Below are 7,185 nucleotides of genomic sequence, written 5' to 3'. Positions count from 1 at the left end.
TAGGCAGGGTGTGTCACCATTTTTTGCGCATGGCATCCTCCGTATGTAATCCGTATGTCATCCGCACTGCGTGTTTTTATCGCAGGCTTGCAAAACCGACATACGGCTATACAAGGGATCCATGTGAAAAAAACAAACAAACATATATACTGTCTATATATATATATATATATATATATATATATATATATATATATATGTCAGTAGACACATATATGTATATCTAATATATAAAGCTGAATGTGTGTGTGTATGTGTGTGTGTATGTCCGGGATTGGCATCTGCACCGTCGCAGCTACAGCCACAAAATTTTGCACAGTCACACGACTGGACCCTGAGAGCGTCATAGGCTATGTTGTGAGGCAAAATTTTAACCCCGTGCGTTCCAATTCACCAAACAATTTTACCCCTATCTACATAATGGGGAAAAGTGAAAGGAAAATTGTTGGAGGCAAATTGACAGCTGCCCGATGTGAACAAGGGGGACTTAAAGAGTGAGCGCGATGGCGCCAAAGAGGATATACCATACAGTTGCTAAGGTGGGGTCCGGACATGGGATACTCACCACATAAGGGGATATGAACACACACAAAATGCGCCACACTCTACCACGTGCTTGAACACATATCACCCTCAGCACACATTTCACCACACATACACCAACCTCGCCACATAAAAGTTGAAACACAAAAGTCACCGCTCAAAACTCGCCACGTGCAAAACTCGCCACATGAAAAACTAGGCTCACGCAAAACTCGCCACACGTGCAAAACTCACCTCATGAAAAACTCGCCAAATGCCAAATTTGCACATGCGGAAAAATTGCAACATGCACAAAAGTTGCAACACATGCAAAAGTTGCCTCACGCAAAACTTGCACATACTCAAAACGCACCACACATAAAACTCGCCACACGCAAATCTCGCCATGCGCAAAACTTGCTGCACACAACTTGCTACACTAACCTGTCACATGCAACTCGACACACAAAAAGTTGCTACACGCATGTCGCCACACAAAACTCATCTCACAAAAGTCGCTACATGTATGTCGCCACACGCAACTCAACACACACAACTTGACACATGAAACTCGCCCTAAAACACACACAAGTCTGGTATTATCCTTCAAAAATAAAAATCTGATTAATAAGCAGACAAACTACAAGAGCAACAACTGTACCATATAGGAAATACGGCTGCTGTCAGTCACATAACCTGTCTATTATGTGTATGTGTGAGCTAATATATACTGCCAGGGGGGAGGGCTTCCTGTTGGCTGGGGATTTATCAGGCTGCCAATTTAGCTTACAAATACTGAGATAAAAATACTGAGCAAATAACGTGTGAACAGGTCTAATACAGGAGGAGATGACACACAGATATATACTATATACAGGAGGAGATGACACACAGGTATATACACTATATACAGGGGAGATGACACACACATATATACTATATACCGGGGAGATGACACACAGGTATATACTATAAACAGGAGGAGATGACACACACATATATACTATATACAGGGGAAATGACACACAGGTATATACTATATACAGGAAGAGATGACACACTGGTACATACTATATACAGGGAAGATGACATACAGGTACATACTATATACAGGGAAGATGACACACAGGTATATACTATATACAGGGGAGATGACACACAGGTATATACTATATACAGGGGAGATGACACACAGGCATATGCTATATACATGAGGAGATGACACACAGGTATATACTATATACAGGAGGAGATGACATACACGTACATACTATATACAGGGGAGATGACACACAGATATATACTTAATACAGGAGGAGATGACACACAGGTATATACTATATACAGGAGGAGATGACACACAGGTATATACTATATACAGAGGAGATGACAGACGTATATACTATATACAGGAGGAGATGACACACAGATGTATACTATATACAGGATGAGATGACATACAGGTACATACTATATACAGGAGGAGATGACACACAGGTATATACTATATACAGGAGCAGATGACACACAGGTATATACTATATACAGGAGGAGATGACTTACAGGTATATACTATATACTGGAGGAAATGACACACGTATATACTATATACAGGAGGAGATGACATACAGGTATATACTATATAAAAGAGGAGATGACACATAGGTATATAGAGCAGGAGATGACATACAGCAGGTATATACTATATACAGGGGAGATGACATACAGGTATATACTACACACAGGAGATGACATACAGGTATATACTATATATAGGAGGAGATGACATGCAGGTATATAGTATACACAGAAGAGATGACATACAGGTACAGTATATACTATATACAGGAGGAGATGACACATAGGTATATACAATATACAGGAGGAGATGACATACAGCAGGTATATACTATTTACAGGGGAGATGACATACAGGTATATACTATAAACAGGAGATGACATACAGGTATATACTATATCTAAGGGAGATGACAAACATGTATATACTGAGGGGAAAATGAGACGTGTGAGGTGAAAATGAAAAGGTGTTAGTGCAAAATGAAAGGAGTGAGGGAAAATAGTGGAGTGATCGGAAAATGACAGATGTGAGGTCGAAATGACAAGTGTTAGGGGGGAATGAGAGGAGTGAGGGGGAATGAGAGGAGTTAGGGGGAAAATAAGAGGAGTGAGGGGGAAAATGAGAGGTGTAAGGGAGAAAATGAGAGATGTGAGGGGGAAAATGAGAGGCGTGATGGGAAAATAAGAGAAGTGAGGTGCTATAACTAACCACAGATATTTACTATGCCCAGGCAACGCCGGGCTCTTCAGCTAGTATATTAATATTTCATCCAGCGCGATATAGCACAAAGCCGGTAATTCAATTACCGGCTTTTGCTTTCTCCTTCCTAAAACCCGACATGATATGAGACATGGTTTACATACAGTAAACCATTTCATATCACCATTTTTTTTTGCATATTCCACACTACTAATGTTAGTAGTGTGTATGTGCAAAATTTGGCCGTTCTAGCTAGTAAATTAAGGGGTTAAATGACGGAAAAAATTGGCGTGGGCTCCCGCACAATTTTCTCCGCCAGAGTGGTAAAGCCAGTGACTGAGGGCAGATATTAATAGCCTGGAGAGGATCCATGGTTATTGGCCCCCCCTGGCTAAAAACATCTGCCCCCAGCCACCCCAGAAAAGGCACATCTGGAAGATGCGCCTATTCTGGCACTTGGCCAAAACTCTTCCCATTCCCGTGTAGCGGTGGGATATGGGGTAATGAAGGGTTAATGCCACCTTGCTATTGTAAGGTGACATTAAGCCAAATTAATAATGGAGAGGCGTCAATTATGACACCTATCCATTATTAATCCAATACTAGTAAAGGGTTAAAAATACTCAAACACATTATTAAAAAATAATTTAATGAAATAAAAACAAAGGTTGTTGTAATATTTTATTGAACGCCCAATCCAATCACTGAAGACCCTTGTTCTGTAACAAAAAAAACATAATAAACCAACAATATCCTTACCTTCCGCAGATCTGTAAAGTCCAACGATGTAAATCCATCTGAAGGGGTTAAAATATTTTGCAGACACGAGCTTTGCTAATGCAATGTTGCTCATGTCTGCAAAACCCTGGAGAATGTAGGTAAAGTAGGTCAATGACCTATATTTACCTGCGTTTGTGGTGAGGCGCCCTCTGCTGGCTGTTTCTAGATCATGGGAACTTTCCTAGAAAGCTCCCAGGCTCGAGATCATAAGAGGGCACCCTCTGCTGGTTGTCCTCATATGAACTCGAACCAGCGAGCTTTCTAGGAAAGTTCCCACGATCTAGGAACAGCCAGCAGAGGGCGCCTCACCGCAAATGCAGGTAAATATAGGTCATTGACCTACTTTACCTACATTCCCCGGGGTTTTGCAGACATGAGCTGCTGCATTAGCAAAGCTCGTGTCTGCAAAATATTTTAACCCCTTCAGATGGATTTACATCGTTGGACTTTACAGATCTGCGGAAGGTAAGGATATTGTTGGTTTATTATGTTTTTTTTGTTACAGAACGAGGGTCTTCAGTAATTGGATTGGGCGTTCAATAAAATATTACAACAACCTTTGTTTTTATTTCATTAAATTATTTTTTAATAATGTGTTTGTGTATTTTTAACCCTTTACTAGTATTTGATTAATAATGGATAGGTGTCATAATTGACGCCTCTCCATTATTAATTTGGCTTAATGTCACCTTACAATAGCAAGGTGGCATTAACCCTTCATTACCCCATAGCCCACCGCTACACGGGAATGGGAAGAGAGTGGCCAAGTGCCAGAATAGGCGCATCTTCCAGATGTGCCTTTTCTGGGGTGGCTGGGGGCAGGTGTTTTTAGCTAGGGGGGGGGCCAATAACCATGGACCCTCTCCAGGCTATTAATATCTGCCCTCAGTCACTGGCTTTACCACTCTGGCGGAGAAAATTGTGCGGGAGCCCACGCCAATTTTTTCCGCCATTTAACCCCTTAATTTACTAGCTAGAACGGCCAAATTTTGCACATACACACTACTAACATTAGTAGTGTGGAATATGCAAAAAAATGGTGATATGAGATGGTTTACTGTATGTAAACCATGTCTCATATCATGTCGGGTTTTAGGAAGGAGAAAGCAAAAGCCGGTAATTGAATTACCGGCTTTAAAGCTGTCTAGCGCTGGAAGAAATATTAATATATATACATATATGTGTCTCACTGACATATATATATATATATATATATATATATATATATATATACCTATTCTATGTGTACACATTTATTCGACCAATTCTATTCTAAGCTGTCAGTGTGATTTTACTGTACACCGCACTGAATTACCGGCTTTTCTCTCTAACAGCGCTGCGTATTCCTCGCAAGTCACACTGCTGGTCCGTGTGTGATCTGTATTTTTGGGGCTTCCATAGACTTTCATTGGCGATTCTCGGCCGAGAAACGCTGACAATAGCAGCATGCTGCGATTTCACTCGGATCCTGAATACGGCCGAGAAAATATCGGATGATGGGAGCTGCCCCATTGATTAACATTGGGATGAGTGCTATGCGATTTTTTATCGCATTGCACTCGTCCGTATTACGGTCTAGTGTGACCCCGGCCTAATTGAGTCAGTGGACAGGAGTCTTTAATAAAGGTGACTATGTAAGACAGCTGTCTTTAATGCAGGTAGCGAGTTGATTAGGAACATCTAACTGGTCTATAGGAGCCAGAACTCTTAATGGTTGGTAGGGGATCAAATACTTATTTCTCACTGCAAAATGCAAATACATTTATATAATTTATACAATGTGATTTTCTGGATTTTGTTTTTGTTATTCTATCTCTCAATGTTAAAATTAACCTACCCTTAAAATTATAGATTGTTCATGTCTTTGTCAGTGGGCAAACTTACAAAATCAGCAAGGGATCAAATACTTATTTTCTACACTGCAGACACAAAGATAGATATGGGATAGATAGATAATAAACAGAGGAGAAACTGTTGACTGTGCGGACAGCACTTCCAGGCAACAACTGGCGGTGTTGGAGCCCAGGGTCAATGCAATAAACTGGCAGGAGAACTTGCCGCACATACAGCAGGGGAACATCTGACATTACTGAACCCCAATCACAATGGAGCAACTGTAGACTGTGCGGACAGCACTTCCAGGCAGCAACTGGCGGTGTTGGAGCCCAGGGATTACAGCTCTGTTATTGAGGTTCAGTAACGCCAGCTTTTCCCCTGCTGTGTGTGCGGCAAGTTCTCCTGCCAGTTTATTGCATTGACCCTGGGCTCCAACACCGACAGTTGCTGCCCAGAAGTGCTATCTGCACAGAGAAAAACACTAGCTCCTGTGTTAGTGGGGTTCAGTAACGCCAGCTGTTCCCCTGCTGTGTGTGCGGCAAGTTCTCCTGCCAGTTTATTGCATTGACCCTGGGCTCCAACACCGCCAGTTGCTGCCCTGAAGTGCTGTCTGCACATAGAAAAACACTAGCTCTTGTGTTAATGGGGTTCAGTAACGTCAGCTGCTCCACTGCTGTGTATACGGCAATTGCTCCTGCTACCTCCACACTCACATAACTACAGATTTGAAACTTGCTCCAATTAGACCTCGGCCTACACTCTATTTCTTCTGTAATCCCTGGGCTCCAACACCACCAGTTGCTGCCTGGAAGTGCTGTCTGCACAGTCAACAGTTGCTCCTCTTTTATTGGGCTTCAGTAACGCCAGCTCTTCCCCTGCTGTGTGTGCGGCAAGTTCTCCTGCCAGTTTATTGCATTGACCCTGGGCTCCAACACCGGCAGTTGCTGCCCGGAAGTGCTATCTGCACAAAGAAAAACACTAGCTCCTGTGTGTTGTGAATTCTGTGGCAGAGCTCCCTCCTGTGGTCACAAGTGGTACTTCGGCTGATTCTCTCTGTGAGCTTCTGTTGGTGGAGGGAAGTGGTACTGCGGCTTCTGAGTTTCCTCCCTCAGGTGATCTGGTGAGGTCGTTAGGTGCTTCTCTACTTAACTCCACCTAATGCTTTGATCCTGGCTTCCTGTCAATGTTCCAGTGTTGGACTTGCTTTTCCCTGGATCATTCCTGTGGCCTGCTGCTCTGCATAGCTAAGTTCTTCTTTGCTATTTGTTTGCTATTTTTTCTGTCCAGCTTGTCTAATTTGTTGCTGGAAGCTCTGGGACGCAAAGGGTGTACCTCCGTGCCGTTAGTTCGGTACGGAGGGTCTTTTTGCCCCCTTTGCGTGGTTTTCTTTAGGGTTTTGTGTAGACCGCAAAGTGACCTTTTCTATCCTCGCTCTGTTAAGAAAGTCGGGCCTCACTTTGCTGAATCTATTTCATCTCTACGTTTGTCTTTTCATCTTAACTCACAGTCATTATATGTGGGGGGCTGCCTTTTCCTTTGGGGTATTTCTCTGAGGCAAGGTAGGCTTATTTTCTATCTTCAGGCTAGTTAGTTTCTCAGGCTGTGCCGAGTTGCATAGGCAGTGTTAGGCGCAATCCACGGCTGCCTCTAGTGTTGTTTGGAGAGGATTAGGGATTGCGGTCTGCAGAGTTCCACGTCTCAGAGCTCGTTCTATGATTTTGGGTTATTGTCAGATCACTGTATGTGCTCTGACCGCTATGTCCATTGTG

Source organism: Ranitomeya imitator, chromosome 3 (assembly GCF_032444005.1).
Source record: "Ranitomeya imitator isolate aRanImi1 chromosome 3, aRanImi1.pri, whole genome shotgun sequence".
Lineage (NCBI taxonomy): Eukaryota > Metazoa > Chordata > Amphibia > Anura > Dendrobatidae > Ranitomeya > Ranitomeya imitator.
The sequence above is the reverse complement of the archived record's forward strand: the minus strand, read 5'-3'. Positions refer to the sequence as shown.